This window comes from Lytechinus variegatus, chromosome 1 (genome assembly GCF_018143015.1).
Source record: "Lytechinus variegatus isolate NC3 chromosome 1, Lvar_3.0, whole genome shotgun sequence".
Classification (NCBI taxonomy): domain Eukaryota; kingdom Metazoa; phylum Echinodermata; class Echinoidea; order Temnopleuroida; family Toxopneustidae; genus Lytechinus; species Lytechinus variegatus.
In genome coordinates this window covers 12741000-12756806 of record NC_054740.1, presented here as the reverse complement: position 1 = coordinate 12756806, position 15807 = coordinate 12741000, and the positions used below count along the sequence as shown (strand labels likewise).

General features: G+C 35.6%; 1 protein-coding gene across 4 annotated transcripts in view; it reads right to left on the bottom strand.

The window, feature by feature from the left end:
- Positions 1-14069, bottom strand: part of LOC121431607 — a 56764-nt gene extending 42695 nt beyond the window's left edge. The window contains exon 1 of one of the 4 annotated variants that reach the window (XM_041629379.1): positions 13827-14069. The gene's annotated coding sequence lies outside the window, so the exon portion shown is untranslated. Of the gene's footprint in view, positions 1-339; positions 675-13826 lie in introns of those variants that run through there. The other 3 variants (XM_041629215.1, XM_041629461.1, XM_041629303.1) reach the window with 3 other exon arrangements.
- Positions 14070-15807: the final 1738 nt, after the last annotated feature.

Below are 15807 nucleotides of genomic sequence, written 5' to 3'. Positions count from 1 at the left end.
ATGTCATTTTGTTGAATTGTATTATTTTGAATTCACTTTGTACCACACCCAGAACATTCAATCAAACGTACAAGGTAGCTACAAGTGAACACAAAACAATCAGACAATTACAAAACTCAACAAATACCCAGGCTAGATCTTAATTCCACAATTTATGGCAATACGAAACCAAATTTGATTTTAAATAATAAATAAGGAACAACTAGTTTAGTAGGTTTCACAGTACACCATGTATCTTTCTTGGGCAAGTGTTGGTCCTGAAAAGGACCACCCAATCAACAGTTCAAGTACAACAATCTACAGTTCAAGTACTTCCTGATACAATGGCAATTCGGTTACCTTTATTGGAATTCCTCTATCAACAACAAACACAAAAATAATTTTTCATCATCATCATCATCTGTTGTAATCTTCAAAGGGCTCTGCAGCCTATCTCGAAGATGATTTTTGAAAGCAGAAGTTATAGAGTCCACTTTCGGATAACACTGTAGACCCAGTTGATGTGTCCATTAAAAGAGAGAACGAGGATTTGTTTATAGTAAAACACTTCCCATTAGAAACAACATGGTAATCAAATCACAGTCTACTGTGTAAAAAAATCATGTGAGCTAAATGTACAAAAGAATATGTATTGTGGAATGAACACAAGGATCTATCAGTGTGACAGTATGAGTCCAAAGTACACCTTCAGCCCCATTTTAGTTTAGTATGTGTATGTTACATGTATAAGAGTATACACACAATATAAAAGTAAGCTCTATAACAATGGAAAAGTATATCGGTGGGATGTATAACGTAAACAGAGCCACCAAGCCTCACGCATTGTGCGTGAGACTCACGCATCTAGGTTCCATCTCACGATCTCACGCATGGCACCCATTTTTTCTCACGCATCGGGACCCGACAGAAAAAAAAGAGAATAAGTAGCATTATTCACTAGATTATACGCACTGGCCGACCGCCTTCACAGGCCGTCACGTGAGACGAATCAAGAGTGCAGTCAGCGCACAGCTACATGTAGTACGTGATATGATGAATCGCGTGCGTGCATCGCATGGATTTGTAGTAAAGATCGATATCATGATGAAACCCATATTTCGCCCGCGCGTGCCTTTTCGAAACGTACAAGTGTAAGTACTGGTCGCGCGCGCGCAGAGAAGCCGAGTCAGGAAAATCTCACGCATTGCATTTTTTTTAACTTTCCATCTTTGCGTACAGTACACTGTTAAACTTTTGTTTTATAATGTAAAGCAAGCCCGGGGGGGGGGGGGGCACTTTCACTGATGAGTGGATACCATGCGCGACCAAAAAAACATGTATAAATTATGTCTTTTTCAAGATATGGCACGTTATGTACGTAATGTAATAAGAGTGTCAAAAACACTAAAATAATGTAAAAAAGGTATCTATTTTGCTAAGAAAGCTACGTGTTTAGGGTCAAATGTTCCTCATAAGATGTACTTTTTGCCCCAATAGTCAACACTTCATGTTTAGAGTCCGATTTGCGCGAGGTGTGGGAGGTGGGCCCTGTGGCCATACTAAACTGAGGGTAAAGGTAAAACCAACATCGGTGACATATATGACAAATATCGCTGTTCTGGTTTATGGGCTCAATTCAGGGAATACATGTACTTGCCAAGGGTAACGTCTTGTTTCCACACCAATACTTGTTCAGGGGTGCATTTTCAGAACATGGAAAATACTTGTTTAGGGGGCTTTTTGAGACCCCATGGTCACACATCCACTCATCAATGGAAGTGCCCCCTCCCCCCTTGTATAGCAAGCTGAATGCCACTTTAACCTTCTAAATTTCCTGTTTGTGCTGTATATATGTGCCTGATAACAAAGTGGTCTTGCCCTAAAACTACTGAAATTTAAAGGGAAAGTCCACCCCAACAAAAGATTGGTTTGAAGAAAGGGAGAATCTTTTTACTGAAGTTGGATGTAAATTGTAATTGAAAGAACATAAGAAAGTTACAATATTTTTATTTTTTCTTAACATGCAAATTAGAGAGTTGATAATGACACTATTTCTTTTGAATTTTATTGTACATTTGTGTCATTTTTGCAGATTTGAAAATAAGGAAGCTTTTCTTCTACTCACTATAGGTGAAAACATCAGAAACTTTGTTTCAACTTTCATACACATATTTACAAAGAGGAGAAAACTATAATTTTCATTTAAAATACAAGACAAATAGTGGATTATGACAATGGTTCCTTCCTTTATACATATACCAACCAGGATGTACAGTTGTACATGTACAGTACTGATTTCATTCAATTAAAGGACAAGTCCACCCCAACAAAAACTTGATTTGAATAAAAAGAGAAAAATTCAACAAGCATCACACTGAAAATTTCATCAAAATCGGATGTAAAATAATAAAGTTATGGCATTTTAAAGTTTTGCTTTACTTTCAACAAAATAGTTATAATATGAAAGAGCCAGTTACATCCAAATGAGAGTTGATGACATCACTCACTATTTCTTTTGTATTTTATTATATGAAATATGAAATATTTTTATTTTCTCATCATTGTCATGTGAAATGTATTTTCATTCATGCCTGAACACGTGGAATTCCATTATTTTAACATTTTGTACTTAAAGGGGAATGAAACCTTTGGAACAAATAGGCTTGTGTAGAAACAGAAAAATCAAAGAATAAGAATAAAGAAAGTTTGAGAAAAATCAGACAAATAATGAGAAAGTTATGAGCATTTGAATATTGCAATCACTAATGCTATGGAGATCCTCCCATTGGCAGTGCGACAAGGATGTGTGATGTCACTGATGAACAACTTTCCCTTTGGTGGACTATAAAATACCCACAAAATGTCTCTTTTTGCTGTTTCTTATGATGATACAAACTCTTTATCCATGATGTATTCTTAAAAAATATGTATTCAATGCCCTCATGTAGAAAGAACATTATGATCTATGGATAGATGTGATAAAAGAGGCAATTCAAGTGAAATATATACTAAACTAATGGGAGAGTTGTTCACAAGTGACATAACACATCTTTGTCGCATTGCCAATTTGCTATCTCCATAGCATTAGTGATTGCAATATTCAAATGCTCATAACTTTCTCATTATTTGTCTGATTTTTCTCAAAATTTCTTTGTTCTTATTCTTTGATTTTCCTGTTTTCACACAAGCTATCTTGTTCCAATGGTTTCATTCTCCTTTGAGGTAAGGAGGTCCTAATCGTCAAATTCGTAAAATTGAAATATTGTATAATTCAAACAATAAAAAACAAAAGAAATAGTGAGTGAGTGACATCATCGACTCTCTCATTTGGATGTAACTGGCTCAATCATACATGTATGAATATTTTGTTGAAAATAAGCGAAACTTTGAAATGTCATAACTTTCTTATTTTACATCCGATTTTGATGAAATTTTCAGCATTGTGCTTGTCTGATTTTTCTCTATTGATTCAAATCAACATTTTTCTGAGGTAGACTTGACCTTTAAGTGAAACCATGGATCCTACTATGGAACACCACACATGTTCTTATTTTAAACCTGATTTTTATGAAATGTCAGTGTAATGAATGTAGTCTGCCGTGCAAACCCTTCACTTGAGTTAAAGGCCTAAATGTGCAGCCATATATTCATTTCATAACCCTCTCTTTTAGATTAAAGTTTCAATCAGGGTCTGTGCCTGCAGACTATTATAAAAGCTTGCCTTATTTTTCTCTTTTTATTCAAAGCAACTTTGGGTGCCCAGGGTGACTTCCCCTTGAGATGAGAATGAAACACCCTGGGGACAAGTTTAGCTTGTGTGAAAACAGCAAAGTCAAAGAAAAAAAATTAATGAAAGTTTGAGAAGCAATGATGAAATATTAATCAGTTATGAGCATTTGAATGTTGAGATCACAAATGATGTGGACATCATTGGCAATGTGACCAACAATGACATCGTTCTCATTATACTTTTTAAAATTGGTTTACTGGAAACCGGTTCAGGAAACCAGTTTAGAAGATTGCTTTGCTAGCGTTCCCATTTGATCACCTGAAAGTGGTTTTCAAAATCACTTCCTGTAAAGCGATCTTGTTCCTTCGGGAATGATTTCTGTCATATTTCGCACAAATTTAAAACTGCAGCATACATTGTACATGTAGGCAATCTACATACTGTGTGTGGAGTATGGATATGTGCGCAATATAAATATCCTATATTATTAGTATTATATTCTTTATCATAAATTACATTCCCATGATGTGTTCAACTTGGATTTATATTGTACATATTGTTTTCTTCACCCAAAAATGAGATTCAGTCTTCTCAGTGTGCCGTAGTGGTACTATCACATATAAGCATTGCATTCTACATAAAATATCACATTCCCCTGTAGCTATTAGATTATTAAAACCTGCCAATGAGATCTACATGTACATGTACATGTTTTTCTTAAGAATGTTAATACCGGTAGTACTTTGCTGTTACATTCATCAATCATATTTCTTCATTGTGAAACTAGAAGTGCCGATGTCGTTCACTTCATAATGGTGTCATGTCTGTTACGCTAGTGTAATAACCTTTATCATATTATTTTTGTTTGATTAGATGTGGTGGATGACCGTGGTAGTAACTGGAAAATATTGATTAATTCTAGTGTAGAAGAAAGTTTTTTTGATATTTTTCGTTTAATGAAAATTGAAAGAAAAGCTCCCCTCTAAAATTACAAAATTATATGAGATTTTACAGAATACATGTACTAGTTATGTGTGTCTCTAACTTCTAATCTTATATGTAAACAATTAGACTTCTACCATATCTTGTAATAAAAAATTAGAATCGCTATTGTAACAAAAATTGGACAAAACTGTCATGTCCGTAATATGCTATGTGTATCATGTCCGTTATGCTACATTTTGAGCTACGAATACAGAATGCACTGAAAAACTGTTGTTGAACATCATTTTATGAATAGAATATGATCTTACGCTGTAATTAACACCATCATCAGGTGCATGCAGTCTTAGAATTCACAGGAATTTTGATAAATCATGGGAGGTAAAAATGCTTCGTCCATTTCGTGTCATGTCTGTTACGCTCACAAAGAGTGCAATTTCTCTGCAACTGTTCAACAAAATGATTTGAAATTTCATGTGTACATGTATGTAACTGATATTTAAATGTGTCTGATAAGCTCACTAACAATGATTCAAAGACTGCCATTTCTACTGTATGAAACTTTGAATTGCAAAAATCTGTCTGTCATGTCCGTTACGATGGAATTGACCAGATCCATTTACTTTTAAAGTTATAACATTTCAGAAACTTAATCTTGGTCAAGTTTCAATGTTGATACCACAACATGGTTAAAGTTTATTAACCCTAAATGACCTTTGACCTTGATCATGCGACCCGAAATTTGTACAGGATAATCATTAATACTTAATTACACATTAACAGTAGTTGGTCGATTGCTTCAGTAGAAGCAGCCATGCAGCCCAAGGGCATAGGCCTGTTTGAACATGGAAAGGTGCACATCCTGGGGAAGTGGACCTAAAGTGTTATGGGGGGTGCACATTTTGGAGAGGTGGAACTAAACTAAGTTTGGAAAATCAGCAGTTTAAAGCAGAAGGGGTACAAATGTTGCTTTGCTTGCCAGTGCCAGAACTCCTCTGCTTCCCCTCCCCCCACCTATGCCCATGCAGCCGAAGAATACGAAAGACTTTGGAATTGACATTTTAAATCAACATTTTTGTGTTTCTTTAGCCCAGGAAGATGAAAATAGGTAGGGAGACCGGGGTTAGTTGGAACATGGGGTAAGTTGAAACATTGCAATTTTCTTTAACGCCTGTAAAATAAATTTATGCAATACTGCCCTCAACTTATTGCTATTAATAATACAACAGTGTTGAATTATTTTGCTATAAATTGAGGGCAGTATTGCATAAATTTATTTTACAGGCGTTAAAGAAAATTGCAATGTTTCAACTTACCCCATGTTTCAACTAACCCCAGTCTCCCCTACTCTTTTAGAATGTATTTTTTTGAACTGATTTATTTCTGGTGCACAAATGCACCAGCGCCACCAATGAAATTAGCAAAAATTAATCTGAAAGTAAATCTGCAAATAATAAGGAGAGTGACCCCCCCCCACCAAGCTTTTTCAAGCTCTACACAAAAAAACAGTTTAAGGACGTTCCACAGTTATGTTTGTGTGCATCATGATCAGCGCATTGACGTCACAATTGACGAACAGGTGATTAATGAGCTATAGGTATAAGATGATTTTTCTAAAGAATATTAAAGCAATGTAACTGCTGATCCGATGTGTTATTTTATGAAGCTAATTAGCTGAAAATAATCCATTGACCAATGTATTTTTAAATACCACTTCATTTTCTGAATAGTTTACTGTGAAGTGCGGCAAAGTATTAGGACATCGAGTTCGAATAAAAGGTAGAGTGGTTTGGAACCTTTCCACATAAGCCTTTGGCATGTATTTGGGTGTTTGAACTCCCACACTTGCTCCAACAAAAAACAAGCACATGAACCTCTATTTAATGTTTAATACTAATAATAATAATAATAGAAAGATTAAATGAGAACAAAGTTTGAAATTTAATATTTATTTTATGAGTAATTCGGAGGGAGAGATTACAGGAGATCCCACCAGCGGATGAGCAGTCATCATTCAAAGCATCAAATATGACTCCTGATAAAACGGCAAGAAAGATCAAACTAAGATGAGAACAAGTTAGAGCTAATTTCGCCTTTTTTAAAAGAGTAATGGGAGGGAGCAGGGGGCCTGATAGAAAAATCTGAAGTGAAAGAACCAGAAGTCTCGTCTCTCGACAATCTTTTTTATTTTTGGTGGGGGTGCATATGGAACTCTTTCCGAGTGCTATTGTGACCCCATTCTACCCCATTATGGAGAGTACCACTGTCTGCCTAATATTACACGGACGAGTCCTGAGTGAGCTCTCCTGCCCGCTTCGCGAGCTGGAGCTCCCTGGCTTAGTTTAAGAACAGGTTAACCCAGGGAGTGCCGGACCGCGAACGGTCCGGCGCCCAGGAGCTTACCGTGTATTTACCCATACTCACGGGACAAGGGTAGATTATGGTCAAAATATCTAGAAAGATAAATTGTGAAAAGAGAAATTATGCACTTTACCACGATTATATGGATGAAGGTCTAACGAGTGGTAGAATCCTGGCATCGATGCACAGACTGGAACCTCAAAAAAACGAAAAGTTCTCTCCTTCTACCCTAGTCTCGATCAGCCATTTTGTTATGATTCATAACAAAAACGGCCAATCGAGACTGGGGAGGAGAGAACTTTTCGATTTCTTGAAGTTTCAGTCTGTGCTTCGACATCAGGATTCTACCACTCATCACTTGTTCACTGCTACCACCCTGCCTGTGGGGAATCTACAGGTAGGACTATGGTATGCCAATGTTGTACAGAGCACACACTTTAAAAAATCATTAAAATGTCTCTTTTGTGACCAAAATTACTAATTTCCATACAGTTGCAATTTATTTTTCATTAGTAACTTGGGAATAATTTTTTTATTCACCAGAGCGCTCAAAAACTTGAATTTTGGGCATATTTTTGTGTACACCCTCTATTGGTGGAAAGTAATATGGCAAGAAAATTTTCATTTTTCAATCTCTATTTTTAATTAAGGAAAAAATAATTTAAAAAGTAAATTTACATAAGAGCCAAGTTATATGATGAAAAGCTGTAATGAAAACTGACAGCGTAAGAAAATTAAGCATTTGTCCCATAAAAAAGAGAAAATAAGCCAAACATTGCCAACCTTATTTTGCCACACATGGAGATGTGAGAACAAGGTTACATCTAACCCAAGGAGCCCAGGAGCTTACCGTGTAATTGACCATACTCACGGGACAAGGGCACTCACACAACATGCGAGGTTAGTAATACTAACCTCGTACAATGCATGTGATTTCATAGTGGACTTTGACGTTTTCATTCATCACACGAATGTGAGGGAATGAAACACGCCAAAGTCCTTTCAATATTTCTCCACTATGACTCTTCCAATTGAACATTTATATTTTAACTTCATTCTAAAAAGGAATTATTTATATAACTGTTTTTATCGCTTACCTCCAAATGTCAACCGTTCAATCCGTCCTTAGTTATCCTTGATACTGTGGTGGAAAGTACGCAAACAACAATCGAAAAGCAATTTTCCCTATCGAACATTCTCGATTCAAGTCGTCAGCGCATAATAGGAAATTACCAAAAATCAACAGGTTGCATCTCATGTATATACTTATTGGTAAAGTACGCCATCTTTTGACAAGATGATGATGAAAGTGGATTGAACGAGCAAGAAAATAATGCTGATCGCCTAGAATGCAGCTAGCTTGCAAAACCGTAAACAAAGGTACGGTATACCGTAAACAAACGGTAGGCACTTAAGAACCAAGTTTGAAAGGACACTAGTAAAATTACGTCACTCTCGCGATGAATATTCATTAGATCGTGGTCGTGCGTGTTCAGTACAAACTCTCTACATGCATGCACTCAGTGTGTATTGAACAAGCACGACCACGATCTAATGAATATTCATCGGCGAGAGTGACATAATTTTACGAGTATCCTTTCAAACTTGGTTCTTAAGTGCCTACCGGCTTGTGAATAATATCGCGCGCCCTCTTTAGGCAAAAATTGATATCCACGCTGATCCAGAGGCATCTACGTGAAGATCACGAAAAAATGCTTTTATTTTATTAAAAAAACATCAAAGAGAAGTCAACAAACGATCCATATGGTTTGGTAAGTGTCATAGCACAATTAGAATCCGTAGCTATGATGTAAAGTCATAGTTATTTGGAGAATTATTTTGACCATACTTCACGCTTGTCAGGTGAGTATGCCTTTACACATAAGATCCAGGGGCCCGTTTCTCAACACCTAGACAAGTTAGTCATATCTTTATCCACCAACCACGGAGTTAGTTCCAATCTTACTAAACCCGTTTCTCGAAAGGCTTCCTAACTAAAATACCTTGATATCGATATTATCGGTAAAAAGAGCAGACGAGACGTAGCCTTAGTCACAAAATAACATAATTTTCAAAAAGAAAAATTTTAACAAAATTGCAAATATTGTGATGAATTGGGAATTTCATCTTTTAAGAATAATAGCACAGGTATATTATGCACCATACATACTTAGACCATGAAGACTTGAGCATTCAATTGCTGAATAATTGATCTCGTTACTAAAAAATCACATGTGGACGTTGAGATGGGTACCCCCGGGATATCCAATTTTAATAGTTTATGAAAGTAAAACCATAACGGTTTTTGTTGTAAAATGATGATAATTATACGGTATTTTACGATTCCAAACATCATCAAAATATAGTTTAACAATTTTCTTTTAAATCTTAGATACTGAAAGTTACTATTTGACAAATTCTATGCATAAATTAGAGATAGAATTTATCAAAATGTCAACAGGGGTCTGAAAACGACAAATACGAGTCCATTTATGGATGGCCTCCAGAACAGTGGAGGGATCACCTAAGAGGGAGAGGTAGAATCTTTATCAAATAAATTATTTTACTATTTCAAAATGGTTTATGGAGTATTACCAACAGTTTTTGTAGATTCTTTGTGTTACAATGATCATAGAATCCAACTTGTTTTTTGATGTAATTTCAACATCTTTGATTAATTACGTAAGATTATAATTTTCACATTTCGAGGCACTTTTGCATGTCATAGTCTACCCACGTGATGCCATTACTACGTCATTAAGAAAGAAGTTGTGACAGGTTCGGAGGTGTCAAATATTTAGTGAGGTTGTTGTACCCGATCTTGGTAAAGAGGGCTTCGTGAAACGGTTAGCGGACAAGTAGCTCACTATCTCCGATTTAGTCAAGAAGTTAGACTTATGACGGTGTTGAGAAACGGGCCCCTGGCCTGGGCTCCCGCCCGCGTTCCCTGGGTTAGCCCGTGTGTCGTGCCGATGACTGTCAGTGTCAGTGGGCAGGGCTGGCTGGCAATGCCAATGGCAGTGCCAGTGCCAGGCGCAGCTCAGCCTGCCAAGTTTTTTCGAGTAAGAGTTTTAGCTCAGTCAATTAATAGCCTGAGTATACCACAAAATCATTCCAGATATGACATTAAAGGCATTATCGTGATCCAAGTCCCCGTGACTCGGATCCACGGACAATTTTTCACAACGTAAAACATGTCCTACCTGTTTCTACCAACCTCCATCGTAGGTGTGTGGTGTATGACTTGTCTCTTTTCAGTCTCCACCAAAGATCGTAGAGCGCCGCGTACGCGAGCTCTACAATCTTTGGTCTATCTTCACTTTATTGGCGTTATGAATTAGATCGAATTGCATCTATATACTTCTTTTCAATCTCTATTGCTTTAGTTAGTAAATTAGTACTTTTCATATAAATAAATCATGATTATATTCATCTTTTTATGTTTCCCACACTATGAAATTTGCTTTATTTCGTTTACATTTTTACTAAATAAATCGGCCCCAAGTATATCCCTCGAACAGTCTCAATTGCTTTATTTCGTTGATTCCTAATTTACTAAATAAATCAGGATTGAATCATCTTTTCAATCTCCATTGCTTTATTTCGTAAATTAGTACTTTTCATATACATAAATCAAGATTATATTCATCTTCTTATGTTTCCCACACTATGAAATTTGCTTTATTTCGTTTACATTTTTACTAAATAAATCGGCCCCGAGTATATCCCTCTTCTGCAGACATTGCTTTATTTCGTTTATCCCTAATTTACTAAATAAATCAAAATTGCATCTACTTCTTTTCAGTATATATAGGCTTTATTTCGTCGTACTTTTTAATTATGCTATGAATAAATCTCATGATATGTTTGTCATGATTATGCTTTATTTCGTCTATCACGTTTTTACTAAATACATCAAAATGCATATCTCTCTCTTAACTGTCTCCATTGCTTTATTTCGTAAGGTACGTAAAATAATATAATTACTCCTCGTGATTCAAGTCCCCCTTCATCCGAATTAAACCACTGTGTTACTTGTTTCCTATTTTCGATGATGAATTATTAAGATCAATAGAATTGAATTAAAACAGTATACTACTCCTCGTGATCCAAGTCCCCTCTCCTAAAAATACAAAACGGCAATTAACCCGTTGATATTCATCTACCCCTCATTTCCCTCCTTTTCAAAACCACTCTGCCACTTTTAGACAGTTTCCTAGAGATGATTAATAAATATTTTCGATAATAAGAATCATTAAAATCAATGAAAATCACATTAAAGACACTATTTAACTGTCTAAAGAAGTTTGAATTAAAATAGTATACTATACTCCTCGTGATCCAAGTCCCCTCTCCTCAAAATACAAAACGGCAATTAACCCGTTGATATTCATCTACCCCTCATTTCCCTCCTCTTCAAAACCACTCTGCCGACTTTTAGACAGTTTCCTAGAGATGATTAATAAATATTTTCAATAATAAGAATCATTAAAATCAATGAAAATCACATTAAGACACTATTTAACTGTCTAAAGAAGTTTGAATTAAAACAGTATATACTACTCCTCGTGATCCAAGTCCCCTCTCCTAAAAATACAAAACGGCAATTAACCCGTTGATATTCATCTACCCCTCATTTCCCTCTTCAAAACCACTCTGCCACTTTTAGACAGTTTCCTAGAGATGATTAATAAATATTTTCGATAATAATTAAGAATCATTAAAATCAATGCAAATCACATTAAAGACACTATTTAACTGTCTAAAAAGTTTGAATTAAAACAGTATATACTACTCCTCGTGATCCAAGTCCCCTCTCCTAAAAATACAAAACGGCAATTAACCCGTTGATATTCATCTACCCCTCATTTCCCTCCTCTTCAAAACCACTCTGCCACTTTTAGACAGTTTCCTAGAGATGATTAATAAATATTTTCAATAATAAGAATCATTAAAATCAATGAAAATCACATTAAGACACTATTTAACTGTCTAAAGAAGTTTGAATTAAAACAGTATATACTACTCCTCGTGATCCAAGTCCCCTCTCCTAAAAATACAAAACGGCAATTAACCCGTTGATATTCATCTACCCCTCATTTCCCTCCTCTTCAAAACCACTCTGCCACTTTTAGACAGTTTCCTAGAGATGATTAATAAATATTTTCGATAATAAGAATCATTAAAATCAATGAAAATCACATTAAAGACACTATTTAACTGTCTAAAAAGTTTGAATTAAAACAGTATATACTACTCCTCGTGATCCAAGTCCCCTCTCCTAAAAATACAAAACGGCAATTAACCCGTTGATATTCATCTACCCCTCATTTCCCTCCTCTTCAAAACCACTCTGCCACTTTTAGACAGTTTCCTAGAGATGATTAATAAATATTTTCAATAATAAGAATCATTAAAATCAATGAAAATCACATTAAAGACACTATTTAACTGTCTAAAGAAGTTTGAATTAAAACAGTATATACTACTCCTCGTGATCCAAGTCCCCTCTCCTAAAAATACAAAACGGCAATTAACCCGTTGATATTCATCTACCCCTCATTTCCCTCCTCTTCAAAACCACTCTGCCACTTTTAGACAGTTTAATAGACATGATAAATGAATATTTTCGATAAAAAGAATCATTAAAATCAATGAAAATCACATTAAAAACACTATTTAACTGTCTAAATACTCCTCGTGATCCGAGTCCCCTTCCCGTGTTAAGTTCGTCCAATTTCCCATAGGAGGGGACTTGGATAACGAGAAGTACTATTACTCGTGATCCAAGTCCCCTCTCCTAAAAATACAAAACGGCAATTAACCCGTTGATATTCATCTACCCCTCATTTCCCTCCTCTTCAAAACCACTCTGCCACTTTTAGACAGTTTAATAGACATGATTAATTAATATTTTCGATAATAAGAATCATTAAAATCAATGAAAATCACATTAAAAACACTATTTAACTGTCTAAATACTCCTCGTGATCCGAGTCCCCTTCCCGTGTTAAGTTCGTCCAATTTCCCATAGGAGGGGACTTGGATAACGAGAAGTACTATTACTCGTGATCCAAGTCCCCTCTCCTAAAAATACAAAACGGCAATTAACCCGTTGATATTCATCTACCCCTCATTTCCCTCCTCTTCAAAACCACTCTGCCACTTTTAGACAGTTTAATAGACATGGTTAATGAATATTTTCGATAATACGAATCATTAAAATCAATGAAAATCACATTAAAAACACTATTTAACTGTCTAAATACTCCTCGTGATCGGAGTCCCCTTCCCGTGTTGAGTTCGTCTAATTTCCCATAGGAGGGGACTTGGATAACGAGGATTAGTATTAGTCGTTATCCAAGTCCCCTCCTATGGGAGATTGGACGAACTTGACACGGGAAGGGGACTCGGATCACGAGGAGTATTTAGACAGTTAAATAGTGTTTTTGTGTGATTAATTTTGTCTTATTAATTGTTTTGATCATTGCTTCATCAACTAGGAAGAATATACCGCCACAGGAGAGAAAAGAAAAAGACTATTTTTGTCGTTTGAAAAAGTGTCCGAGTCAGTTGTTTTTGTGTCAATGGGAAAACGTGTGGTGGAAGGGAGTCCCCGCTCAGTGAGAAGCTTCGCACAGTTTCGCATCGCGAACAATGAATTTCTTTTGAAAATCTTCCAACCGTGGATTCTATTGAAAGATTGCTGATATTTGAGGTGTGTCTCAAGTTTGTCCCCAGTGACTTGGATGACGATAAGGCCACATTAAACAATATCAATTTAGATAAGAAAAGATCGTTCTGATAAACTTACAAGTTACACAATAAAGACAAAAATTCCACCACAGACAAAACAAGGGCCTCACGCCTCACGGACAGCTTCGCAGCGTAATTGTTCTCGAAATGGTTGCATGCTGGGCGTATTAATTTATATTTACGGTAGTCGGTTTTTTAGGTTTACCTGTAGGCTGTATTCCTCTTAAAATCTTATGATTGAGTACTTAACTTCGATCAGAGTAAACTGTAATCATTCCATGTTCAATAAGATTATTCAATCATCCACTATTTTTACTTTTTATCAGACTCAGATTATCGAACTAATCATATTTGCGGAAGAATAAGTCGTGCTCAGGCAGTAGGGAAATCCCCTTTTTTATCTTAGAAGGAGAGGGAGCGAGAGAAAAATATTTTTTTTCATCAGCTGATGACAGTTCGCCGGCTGCAGGTTGATGGGAGGAGCCTGCGAGAGATTAAAAGGGCTCTGTTGCGGCAGATTCCATTAAGTTATCAAATTTATGATGAAATGTAGATTGTTGGTTTATACTTCATGTAGCCAGCTATAAATTCTGTCGTAGTCAATGTTTTTATCTATAATTGAATGTTGCATTATATATTTTTGCTTTATATAGTTATGCACCCCTCACCCTATCTATCTCTCTCTCTATCTCTCTCTGTATACTTCCTGTCCACTTATACTTTACTGTAATGTAATATAATGTTTATGGTTAGTATGTGCAGTGGTATACCTGCTTGACCAACCCAAGCGCACTAAGTCCATGAAAATCACTTTGGTCAATAGAGAGTCCTTTGTTTCTTGTCTTTGACCATCCACCTTGGGGGATAAGCTTGGGCGTGGAGTGGGGTATGTAAAAGAAAGCCTCAATTGAATAGAAGTCAAGATCAAAGACACACATGCTGTACTGGTGTGCCTGCTTTTAAGATCTCAACATTTTTAGGAAGATTTTCAAGTCTATGTCCTGAGGAAAGTTGTCAAAATCCCAGATAGCCAAAAGTTGGTAAGTTACAAAACTTGTATAACTTTGTAGAATGCATTATTGCTGTTGTGACCATATAAAGATTGTGTTGTTTAAGTATTCAAAGTTTATGTAATTTCTGTCTAAAATTCATGCCTGAAATTTGGCACGGTTAATAGCCTTCAAGATACTCTAACAGTACTGAACTACATGTATATGCATATTGTATTATACTGTCTGTACATAGCAAGCACAGTGAAGTGAGAGATACTGACAAATCTATGAACCTAATTTGAGTTATACAGATGTATTCCATGTTTATTGAAAGGTTAACTATAACCGAGTAATTTATATACTTATTCATTTATTATTTCTTTTCTACGCACATATTTGATGTATTGCACACGGGATTCAAATACAGTTTATAATTATTCTTTATCATATGCATTCATATTAAGTTTATACCTGAGTTAATATCATTATCATTATTTCATTCAAGATAATTAATCATATTTGAATTGTTCACTAAATATTTATATCTGTATATAGTATATATATCAACTGCAAACAAATTACAATTAATTACATTCAATAAGAGTTTGAGTCAAATTCGATCAATAATTGTGATAACTGTTCTAACAATATGAACGAAACCTAATAACGTTTTTATTTCCTCTGTTTATTCATGACCTCATAAAGTGCACAAAAATAACAGATTTCTGAGAAGGCTTACATTGTCAAAACTGTAAAGAGCTAAGATACATTCTATTGAGAATCCCTGACGATAGAAGCACAGTTAGTCTTAGTTTTAGACTTTATAATGTAGATTTATTTATATATCATTTTGCACTATGTATTTTATTGATGTACTATGTTTTCGTTGCACCCTAAGCTTCATGTCATGATGTTATTGTAAATATGTATATTTTCTTGTCTGTCTCTTGCAGTAAACCACACACACACACACGCACGTACACACACATACGTGAACACACACATGTTCTCACGCTCACACGATTGACCACACCCATACACCGCTTA